Source organism: Procambarus clarkii, chromosome 1, assembly GCF_040958095.1.
Source record: "Procambarus clarkii isolate CNS0578487 chromosome 1, FALCON_Pclarkii_2.0, whole genome shotgun sequence".
Lineage (NCBI taxonomy): Eukaryota > Metazoa > Arthropoda > Malacostraca > Decapoda > Cambaridae > Procambarus > Procambarus clarkii.
In genome coordinates, this window is record NC_091150.1 from 41,878,418 (window position 1) to 41,891,240 (window position 12,823).

General features: G+C 48.7%; 1 non-coding gene across 1 annotated transcript in view; it reads right to left on the reverse strand.

The window, feature by feature from the left end:
- Positions 1-12,823, reverse strand: part of LOC123760339 (uncharacterized) — a 193,904-nt gene that overhangs the window by 13,426 nt on the left and 167,655 nt on the right. The window lies entirely within an intron of this gene.

Consider the following 12,823-nt stretch of genomic DNA (forward strand, 5'->3'; position numbering starts at 1 on the left):
GTGTTCCCAGAAGCGATACACCTTGTTAAAACGTAGAAGGCTAAACCACAGACTCGTCCTCTTCAAGGTTTCGTAGAAGAGAATATGCTGTATGACTTCACTAGGGGGGGGGGGTCGAAGAAGGAAATGTGGAGATAAATACGAACAGGGAAAAAGTCAAAAAGAAAAGAAAAAACATTTACGAACACACAATGGAGAAAGATAAAGAAGCACAGTGAGAGACGGACAAAGGGACGAACAAGGAGAGAAATATGCAAATAGTTAGAAAAAACTGTGAGCAAGGAGAGTGGTTGATGACGCGAGACTCGTCACTGACCACAACTATATAACAACTGACAACCAATCATATCTGTTACGGGCTCACCATAGCCCGTGCTACATGGACACTTCGTTCTGAATAGCTAAACCTAAAAACAACAACTAATCATATCTGCCATTCCCATCGAGTATGGACTAAGACCTGAGCAATTTCTCACCAGTACGCCATCGCGAAGAAATAAACCCAACCAATCCTATCCTATCCTAACCAAAATAAGAGAATTTTAGCGTTTTATTTTGCTATGCAAAATGGCCTGGTCTGGTCGACAACCGGGCCACGGGGTCGCTAAGCCCCGAAATTACCTCAAGGTAACCTCAATGTATGCACAATGGTATGACATCAGCCGTCTGCAGCAACGGTCTACTGCCGTCATCAGGGGAGGGAAACTCCGGGCTTTAAGAACGGGGTCACTGGCAGTTATGTTAGTTACGGGTTATTCATGCCCGTGTCACCTCTTGGGTTCCAGTATTCATAGAGCAGTTACAGGGTTCAGCGTACCTCAGCCCAGGAGGACGCAAGTCAGTGCTCCACTTGATATATTGGACTTGTACCCAAGAATGACCATGTAATGATAAAACTATCCATTTCATTATGTAGGAATTAATTTTTTAAAATTTGAGTTAAAACTAATGTATATATATGACCGAACCTAACCAACCCTACCTAACCTAACCTATCTTAACCTAACCTAAACTAACACAATTAAGTCAATGATTTAAGTTATTAATATAATAATAATAATTCAAATAAACTAATTTGAAACAATTTATTGAAAATAAAGAAAATCACTGCTTATTAGCCAAATCGGGCCCTGCATAGTAGGCCGAGAAGTGTGTTCTGGCTACTAGGTACGACATACACACACCCACACACACACACACACACACACACACACACACACACACACACACACACACACACACACACACACACACACACACACACACACACACACACACACACACGCGGAGTGGAAGCTGGTCAGAATTGCATTTCACCGTTGTAAATGCACGTTAATGACACTATGTAAAAGACAAATCTAACACTATGTAGGGCAGACGTAAATCTGTATCTATTTATATATGTAGGTTAGAATAGCATTTTAAAAGCACTACAATCACCTCCTGTGGTTGATTGTTCAATAAATCCCTGAACTATATGTTTAACAGATCTCTCACCCTGTCCATGGAAGACAGAACTAAAATGTATATATGCTGGTTAGCATTGTAAATGTGCTGCCACGTCTGCGGTAGAAAATATATAAAAAAAACCTCTTGGATGGCTTAATCTTCATCAGTCAATCAATCAATCATGTTGGATCACTCTGGTACCTAACCCAACTCACTCTCGCAACCTGGTGGACAGCACTTGGGGGGGGGGGGAGGCGTAGTCCAAAGGGCTCGGGTTTGATTCCCGAGCCGAGGCAGAGACAAATGGACGGGCTTTCTTTCTACCTGATGCACCTGCTCGCCTAGCACTAAACAGGTACCTGGGAGTTCGACAGCTGCCACTGGTTGCATCCTGGGGATGTGTGTAAGTGTGTGTTTTAGAAGATAGTAGACATCTTAGAGGAAACGTAGATTGGCTAGAAAAGTGGGGTCCAAGAGTTAAGAGCTCAATTCTACAAGCACTTGTAAAAAAGAGAAAGATACCAGTCGCTCCTGGAGCTCAAGCTCTGAAATGTTTCTTAATGAGGACGAGTTCAAATTATCAAGGAAGAGTCATCTGTGTCCAGTCTTGTGTTAATTAATCTGCTACTTACTATTATCAGCAATGTATCAAAGACTAACGTTATATATTTCCATTTCAAATACTCTATACCAGATCTGTGTACGTCAGACTGTCCTCACCTGCTTATATGTTGTCTTTACAAAACCTTTGTCTTTATTTATTTGAAAGTCCATAGAAATAAAAACATTATGAAATAATAAAATTAGATTATATTTATAAATATATTAAGAATGACGGTGGGTTGCACCATCACCCCCTTGGGTCCTTTTTAACTGTTCAACCTTTCGGTATTTTCTTTTTCCATTCATTCTTATACAAGAATGTCCTTCCTCTCTCTCTCTCTCTCTCTCTCTCTCTCTCTCTACTACCCCTCCCCCCTCCCACCATTCTTGTGTCCACAGTAACTCCAGCACTTCTCATGCTCACTGTGTCTACTCTTCCTCCTAATCTCTCTCTCTCCCTCCCTCCCTCGTCTCCACAGACCTCTGCTTCCCTCACCAGCTACAATATACCACGACACCTCTGACTGCCCCTACCCAATGCATCTTCGGATAGTGGTCTCGTCCGTACCCCCCCCTCCCGCCCCCGCCCCCCTCCCTCCACCTTCCTCTCTTATTCCGTCCGTCTCTCCGCCCCCTTCCTCTTACCGTGTCCCAGCCTGCCCCCCCCCCTCACACCCCCCTTCTCCCCCTCCTGAATGAGGAGGAGCGAGCCGAGTGTTGAGACTCGTCTCTGTGCATGACGGAATGTGGTGATCGAGGACCCTCTGCCCTCGCCCTTTACCTGTCTACCCCCCCCCCCACACCCAAGACTGGCCACGTCTCCACGCACGACCTGGCCACGTCTCCACGCACGACCTGGCCACGTCTCCACGCACGACCTGGCCACGTCTCCACGCACGACCTGGCCACGTCTCCACGCACGACCTGGCCACGTCTCCACGCACGACCTGGCCACGTCTCCACGCACGACCTGGCCACGTCTCCACGCACGACCTGGCCACGTCTCCACGCACGACCTGGCCACGTCTCCACGCACGACCTGGCCACGTCTCCACGCACGACCTGGCCACGTCTCCACGCACGACCTGGCCACGTCTCCACGCACGACCTGGCCACGTCTCCACGCACGACCTGGCCACGTCTCCACGCACGACCTGGCCACGTCTCCACGCACGACCTGGCCACGTCTCCACGCACGACCTGGCCACGTCTCCACGCACGACCTGGCCACGTCTCCACGCACGACCTGGCCACGTCTCCACGCACGACCTGGCCACGTCTCCACGCACGACCTGGCCACGTCTCCACGCACGACCTGGCCACGTCTCCACGCACGACCTGGCCACGTCTCCACGCACGACCTGGCCACGTCTCCACGCACGACCTGGCCACGTCTCCACGCACGACCTGGCCACGTCTCCACGCACGACCTGGCCACGTCTCCACGCACGACCTGGCCACGTCTCCACGCACGACCTGGCCACGTCTCCACGCACGACCTGGCCACGTCTCCACGCACGACCTGGCCACGTCTCCACGCACGACCTGGCCACGTCTCCACGCACGACCTGGCCACGTCTCCACGCACGACCTGGCCACGTCTCCACGCACGACCTGGCCACGTCTCCACGCACGACCTGGCCACGTCTCCACGCACGACCTGGCCACGTCTCCACGCACGACCTGGCCACGTCTCCACGCACGACCTGGCCACGTCTCCACGCACGACCTGGCCACGTCTCCACGCACGACCTGGCCACGTCTCCACGCACGACCTGGCCACGTCTACACGCACGACCTGGCCACGTCTACACGCACGACCTGGCCACGTCTCCACGCACGACCTGGCCACGTCTCCACGCACGACCTGGCCACGTCTCCACGCACGACCTGGCCACGTCTACACGCACGACCTGGCCACGTCTACACGCACGACCTCTAGCAGTCATATTTGTTATATTCCCGACAACTGACAGAGCCTTTAAGATGGAACTTGACGAGTGCCTGCAGGAGGTTCTGGTCCAATTTAGGCGTGTTAGCAGCACCTGCGGGCTGCTAACACAAATAGTCACCTTGACCAGACCTTAAATAGTGTTGAGTGGAGGGGAAAAAAACTAATCCGGTCACTGTTAAACAGATAAGCTTCATATTGTCTTCATAAACTTTTTTTTCGGTTTTCAAGTCTCTCTCATTATCCTTATTAATGGATATAACATTATCCTTATTAAGCCTCATTAATTCTTATTTCAAGAGTTTTCACAATCGGATTTTCATTCAGATATCTTCAGTGAAATGTGGAATTGCATTTGTTGCAACCTAAAGCGCCTGGGAGATCCTGCTTTAATTATATTTCATTTATATATGAAATTTACATTTAATGTATACTTATAAATCTGTTTATTTTGGTATAGTTGAATCTAAAAATCAAACCTCTCCTACTGGACGGGACGGTAGAGCGACAGCCTTGTATCTTGCAAGGTCGGCATTCGATCTCAGATGATTCAAGTGCTTGGGCACCTGACCTTCCCTCCGCCCTCATTCCTTCCAAGGGCTATAGAGTCATACTGACTTACGGAGTTTTATCACGATAGTTTTACTGACTTTATTCCCTCCTGCAGTGACGAGACGGCGCCTTTAGTCATTTCTCGTAACTCTAACCTCTCGCCTCCGGGACCAGTCTGGAACTTAATTACCTGTAGTTTCTCCCCTGAGTATGGCAAAAGCTCTACATGCTGGCGCTGGCATGATGAACGCTGTACACACAGTTCTACAAGACTTTGTTCTGATTTGTGTGTTTATATATATATATATATATATATATATATATATATATATATATATATATATATATATAATATATATATATATATATATATATATATATATATATATATATATATATATATATATAATATATATAATATATATAATATATATATATATATATATATATATATATATATATATATATATATATATATATATATATATATATGTCGTACCTAGTAGCCAGAACGCACTTCTCTGCCTACTATTCAAGGCCCGATTTGCCTAATAAGCCAAGTTTTCATGAATTAATTGTTTTTCGACTACCTAACCTACCTAACCTAACCTAACCTAACTTTTTCGGCCACCTAACCTAACCTAACCTATTAAGATAGGTTAGGTTAGGTTAGGTAGGGTTGGTTAGGTTTGGTCATATATCTACGTTAATTTTAGCTCCAATAAAAAAAAATTGACCTCATACATAATGAAATGGGCAGCTTTATCATTTCATAAGAAAAAAATTAGAGAAAAGACATTAATTCAGGAAAACTTGGCTTATTAGGCAAATCGGGCCTTGCATAGTAGGCTGAGAAGTGCGTTCTGGCTACTAGGTACGACATATATATATATATATATATATCCGGTGAGTGAGTGGCGTCTACCTGGATCTCATCTACCATACTATACTAACATTTGAAATAACAATATATATATCATTTTGCCTGATCTGCGTAATTCTCCCGTGTTAATACACCGTCGCTGCTGAAGCTCCCAATGCAGACGACAGTAAGCTTAACTTGTAGATAGAAGCACATACATATTTGAGATATTTCATGAGGTTACTACATCTGATATTATACACGTTTCAGTTAACAAATTTGTAAATGTAACTTTGTCTTGTTCACCACTACCACAAGGCAGGGATCGTCTCACGAGACGTGCAGCCTAACGAATAGTAAACAACATTATCGTTCTCCATTCTTAAGAATGGACTAGGGGCCAGATTCACGAAAGAACTTACGCAAGCACTTACGGACCTGTACATCTTTTCTCAATCTTTGGCGGCTTTGTTTCCAATTATTAAACAGTTAATGAGCTCCGAAGCACCAGGAGGCTGTTTATAACAATAACAACAGTTGAATGGGAAGTTTTCATGCTTGTAAACTGTTTAATAAATGTAACCAAAGCCGTCAAAGATTGAGGAAAGATGTACACGTTCGTAAGTGCTTGCGTAAGTTCTTTCGTGAATCTGACCCCTAGGAAACGTATGATAAATAACTAGGATGTGTTTCAGTAAGCCAGAATCAAATAATGATATAGTTGACTGTACAAGAAGACACAAGGTCTGCTGGACCTGCTCAAATCTTGTAGAGCTTCACATCGACGTCTAAGATTAAGGTTAAGGCAGAAGGAGCCGTCTGGACACATCCGGGTGTTTAGTCAAATGTGTGTGTTTACTCAAGTCACATGTGCCAGGCTCCCGTCAAACACCTCCGGCGCCTTGTACCGTGCCCAGTATGATGTGTGGGTGGTGTGTGCGTTGCAGTGTGTATCACCTATGTGTCCACTGTGTAATGTATCAACTCTCCTGGCGTCCATGGTGACACATGTAGCCACCTTTAGTGTCTGGTAGGACACTAATGCTAAGGTTACTAATGAACTCGTTAGTGCTGATATCCTAACATCAGCCTTCTCCTCCCTCTCTCTCATTTTTGGGCATCTCTCCGGTACACATGACCCGTCTATGTCTAAGATATCAACCCAACGTGTCGAGGCTTGGGAGTGTGTGGGGGGGGGGGGGACTCTCCAAGTTCACAGGACACGGCTGACACGTCGCCCCGTGCCTCTATCACACTCATTGCCTAGCTGCACCGTGACCACCCATTCCCGCCGTGTCACAGCCACATTCCCGCCACACACACACACACACACACACACACACACACACACACACACACACCAGCGAAAGTTTCTCTTCCGAGATCTGTCAACTGTTGCGTCACTCAGTCTTGAGGAACCCACGAGTGCCGTTAAGGTCTTAGAAGTTGCATAGTCACACACACCCTCACTATCGTAACCAACACTGTCACCAGTATAATAGTCGCCACAATAATAACCACCAGCATCTACACTATAGGTACTCAGAGAGAACTAACAACATCAGAGGCCCGAGACTGTTCAACACGCTTCCACTACACATAAGGGACATAACTGGTCGACCCATCATGGTGTTCAAGAGAGAACTGGATAAGCACCTCCCAAAGGATACCTGGTCAACCAGGCTGTGACTCATACGTCAGGCTGCGAGCAGCCGCGTCCAACAGCCTGGTTGTGACCAGTCCAGCAACCAGGAGGCCTGGTCGACGACCGGGCCGCGGGGACGCTAAGCCGCGAAATCATCTCATCGTAACTCCCAAGGTTAGGAACTCTTTAGGCATTATAAACTATCCCATTCGCCTGGACTTTTAGGAGACTAACCACGAACCTCGTGTGAGAGGGCCAAAGCTCACCATTTTTGTCGTTTTTTTAATTAAACGGTGACTTAATCTTCAAGACGTTGCATGGGAAGGAGAGCGAGAGTTAGGTCAGTGATTCTGGCAAGGACCTTCCATGTTTCTTACGTTCTTCAAGTGGTAAGATTAAACAAATAACTTCAAAGTTCATTTTATACCTAGAGCGGGCTTGACGCGCCTCGCTAAGTAAAAATTAGCATACTCAAAGGCACGAGGAAAGAGTTCAAAAGAACACAGCATGTGGGGCTAGTAGCGTCGAGGGCCATGTGGGGCTAGTAGCGTCGAGGGCCATGTGGACGCAGACGTCGACGCACCAGCCTCACGAGAAGTCCACCTAATTTGACATTCCTCCGAACACAGCCGGTCCCTAGAACCAAGAGATTATGTCCAAGGTTTTCTCGTAAAATAATTGTGGCTTCTGTTCTCTTGTGGCTGTTCCTTGTTTGAGTTGTTGTTTAGGGGAGGGGGGGGGGAAGGTGTTTAGGGTGTAGCTCGTGTACAGTGTGTGTGTGTGTGTGTGTGTGTGTAACCGACGCATGCGTGTCTAGGCGTGTCTCTACACTCTTCCAGCAAGCACCTTTCACTGCTTGGGAGACGAGAATATTAATCAGACAACACCACGAGAAGCCATTAAGTTCCGGCATCTTTCCACGAATTGTCGATAGAGGTGATGAGGCATGGTGGGAGAGGGAGGGAGAGGGAGAGATGAGGGAGGGAGAGATGAGGGAGGGAGAGGAGAGATGAGGGAGGGAGGGAGAGGGAAGGAGGGATCGTATGAGAGTACCTACAGTAGTAAGCACATACGTTTTGCCTGACTGAAGCCCTGATGACGCAGGACGGCAGCGTCATGTCATTAATAACCAGTAACCTTCCCCCCCCCCCCCCTCGCCGAGTATGAGTTTGATTAATATTTTAATATTTTCTTATTTTTAGAAAGGTATGGAGGGAAGCCGCAGATCACGGTGCAATGATTACAACGAAGAAACGTTCCTAGAAGTGTGAAAAACAAGACGCTGAGGGATTGAAAGATAAATTGAGAAAGACTCGGTATAAGAATGCATGTTAACTAAGCCGGAAATTACGAGACAAGGAGGAGTCCATAAACCAGAGTAGAAGTTACGAAGTCAGAGGCTGGGTAAGATTGAGGAAGATGTCTGAGGTAATATTAAGACAAATATCGAAGCAAAGCCCGTTTTAAGATCATTGTAGCCCTGCAGCAGTTACACCTGGTGCGTTTCTCTCGACACAAATTCACATCCTTAAAAGCATATTGAAAGTGAATTTAAAATACAAAAAAACAGCAGTGGGCCAAGCGTTGGGAGGAGTGTAATCGACTCCAAGCCAGCAGATCCAAATCCACCAGTTAAGAGCTTTAAACCTAAACGTAACAGAGCCAAGACTACCACCACACAACCTTTCCTGTGCAACTCAGCATCAAGCAGAATCTCTTCCATCAAGAGCCTCCTAGGAGCCATCAAGAGCCTCCTAGGAGCCATCAAACTCATTTCAACCCCATCACTTAATCCACTGAACATTAATTTATCTGAAACCCCTCACAAGGCGATTGGCGAAGTGTAAACACTGATCTGATCTATGGGTCAAGACTGCTTACCAACAGGAAGCTTCTGCAGGACCAGAATCCCGTGTATTTCACTCTGAACACAAGGCGTATTCTTAGAGGACAAGCGCCACCCAGTTTTGCTCGCTAGGACGACCTCATCACGACAAGCACCTCTCAGGTACTAGCAAGCATATCCTCAGGGCCTGAAAGTCCTATCAGTTTGCTAAGGCAGCGTCAAACCGCTCCCAAGACACTTAAGCCAACCCAAGACGCAGCGCAAGCCAGAATGAAACGCATCGAAGCTCTATCGTAACACCTGAAATCAAGATTAGCGCCAACGCAATAATATGCCATTACAAGGCAGCAGCGTATCGTAGGGGTCGAAACGAATGAAGCTTACATCACTACGGCCCTTGACTTCTGGGGTTCCAAGAAGGCTTCCAGAGCCTCACCAAGGCCCTGAAGGTCACACCTGTCTGGGAGCGGCAAGAATGGCCACGGTGGGTGATCCTGGTGAGGGAGGCACTGCAGAGGGGGAGGTCTAGTTGATGTGTGACCCCCAGGGATAACAGGCAGGGTGATCTATGCCAGGCACCACACGGGAGACATCTCCCGTCACGCAGGGTGCAGTCGCACCTCCACATATCTCCAGTATCGGCTCTTGATACTGGTAATGGCTCAAAAGGGCCACCACTTACGGGCTATTCATTTCCGTGCCACCTTTTGGGTGGCTTAATCTTCATCAATCAATCAATCAACGGCAGACACCAAACACACACATGCGCCGTGAAGCAGCACAACGATCAAGGTGGCGAGAAGCGAATACAAAGCTATACAACACGTTCCAGGATACACCTGAACCCCCTCAGGTAATACAGAGGGTTTGAAGGAAAATAAATATGAGAGGACAGAGGAGTTCTCGCTCCTCTACCTATTTGGGGGGTAGAGGAGGGAGAATGTTCCGGACTATGGCAAGTTGTTGTACGAATCGACAGAAGAGACGAGCCTTCCAAGACGAAAAGAATGACAAGCGAGCGCCTCTGATGACGGAATGATCCGGGAGTGTTGTTACAATGGGGGAAGCAATCCCGAGTACAGCATGGCCGGGGCTATGTACAGCATGGCCGGGGGCTAGGCACAGCATGGCCGGGGGCTAGGCACAGCATGGCCGGGGGCTAGGTACAGCATGGCCGGGGGCTAGGCACAGCATGGCCGGGGCTAGGCACAGCATGGCCGGGGGCTAGGCACAGCATGGCCGGGGGCTAGGCACAGCATGGCCGGGGGCTAGGCACAGCATGGCCGGGGGCTAGGCACAGCATGGCCGAGGGCTAGGCACAGCATGGCCGGGGGCTAGGCACAGCATGGCCGGGGGCTAGGCACAGCATGGCCGGGGGCTAGGCACAGCACGGCCGGGGGCTAGGCACAACACGGCCGGGGGCTAGGCACAGCACGGCCGGGGGCTAGGCACAGCACGGCCGGGGGCTAGGCACAGCATGGCCGCACCCGTGGTGCGTCTAGTGTCTAGCGCTCCAGGACCGAAAGCGGCCCCGCGGGCGCCCGGTGACAACCACATGGCGGCTCCTCGCCCCCGGTGCCGGGTCCCTGCTTCCGTAAATATCGCATGAAGTGGGTCGCGGTAGGTGGCGTCGATCTCCCTCTTCACCGTCACGCTGTCATTGTCAGCCTCCGTCTTCACCTGTCACGCTGTCATTGTCAGCCTCCGTCTTCACTGTCACGCTGTCATAGTCGCTCCCCTGCCTTCGCTACGACTGTGAGGGGTACTCACAGTAGCCGCCATGATTACCATCAACAGTTATCAGGAGGTCTGCTCCACCACCGTCAGGCTACTGACGAAAAGTTTTACTTTATTTGTATTATTTTTGTAAATATTATTATTTTCTACCACAGACGTGGCCAGACATTTATAATGCTAACCAACATGTACACATTTCCTTCTGTCCTCCGTGGACAGGGTTAGGGATCTGTTAAGCATATAGTACGCGCAGTTCTCTGGTCTCTGTACATCACCGTCTCGCTATACTGACGGGTGGGTGTATTTGACTGTCACCCGTGTCAGGTCTGTCATTAGTGGGAAAGCGACCGGTCATTCCGCCTCGTCTTGACTGCCGCCATCACCTCTCACGCGCGTGCGTGTGAACAAAACGCGCGTGCACACATTGCAGTTTTCACGTTGGCATAAAAGCGGTGCACGCAAGTATGCGTGCACCGCTTCTGTACTCACCTAGTTGTGCTTCCGGGGGTTGAGTTTTGGGTCTTGGGGTCCCGCCTCTCAACCGTCAATCTACTGGTGTACATATTTCTGAGCTTCTCGAGCTCCATCATATCTACATTTGAAATGTAGAAATATCTACACTCTGCATGGGAGTGAGCGAGTACTCGCCTAGTTGTGCTTACGGGGGGTTGAGCTCTGGCTCTTTGGTCCCGCCTCTTAAGTGTCAGTCAACTGGTGTACAGATTCCTGAGCCTACTGGGCTCTATCATATCTACATTTGAAACTGTGTATGGAGTCAGCCTCCACCACATCCCTGCCTAATGCATTCTATCTGTTAACTACTCTGACACTGAAAAAGTTCTTTCTAAACGTTCCGGTAGCTCATTTGGATACTAATTAAGTTACCCACGTTCGCGTACAACCCGTGCTAAACGGTATTTTTACCTACCCCGTCAATTCCTCTGAGAAATGTATAGGTAGAGATCATGTCTCCCACAACTCTTCTATCTTCCAGTGTCGTGAGGTTTAGTTCCAGTAATCTTTCCTCGTATTTCATACCCCTCAGCTCGGGAACTAGCCTGGTAGCATACCTCTGAATCTTTTCTAACTTCGTTTTGTGTTTGACTAGATGTGAACTCCAGGCTAGAGCCGCAGAGACTGTGTGTGTTCACCTATTTGTGCATGGAGGATCTGATATCTAGCAATTGGACCCCCGGCCTCTCCAATCGCCCGTTGATTGACGTTATGCCTACTGATATTTTCTCCCTCTACCAGGCCAACTATTTACCATCCCCAAGATGCAACCCACAACAGCTATTTAACTCCGAGGTATCTATATCTGGCTGCAGAGATGCATTAGGAGAAGGGAAGCGTTGCCAAACGCTTCTGTCATGCAACGGAGAATCAACCCCCCCCCCCTCCTCACACACCCTGCCTTCCCTTGTGATCCTACGACTTGAGGGGGAGAGAGAGAGGGGGGAAGGGAGAGAGAGAGGGGGGGAAGGGAGAGAGAGAGGGGGGGAAGGGAGAGAGAGAGGGGGGGAAGGGAGAGAGAGAGGGAGGGAAGGGAGAGAGAGAGGGAGGGAAGGGAGAGAGAGAGGGAGGGAAGGGAGAGAGAGAGGGGGGGAAGGAAGAGAGAGAGGGGGGGGGGAAGAAAGAGATGGGGGAGGGACTCTCACAGTTATCCAGCGCCGTGCCAACATCCACACGTACTGTGGTCCACCTGAGGGAATGTGTCCGGACCACAGGAAGCCGCCTCGATGGCCAGAATATAACGGAAACATCCCACTCTACGGCGGAATGTACGGACAGATGATTGCGGGTCCCCCAGCAGCCGGTGTCAGCCTCGGGGGACAGCCACACGCTTCCAAGTGACGCCCAATGTTTCCACATAAGCAAAAAAATAATTAAAAAATATTCCAATGTTCCGCCGAGAGGAGACAGTGGCTCCACGACGGACAACTGCACTGGGAAAACTAAATAACTACTCCAAAAGGCCTCATGACGCTAGGCAGTATAGTGGTTCCCCGAGCAACGATTACATGTTAGTTAGTAAAACAAATATTCCATAAAACGACAAAATACAGGGAAACCCCGAACACGGTGGTGGTGGTGGTGGACGAGACGAGATAGGCGAGCGCTCGCACACCCGCACGACGGAATTTTATTTATTCGAAGAAGATGAATCAAATGTTTTCA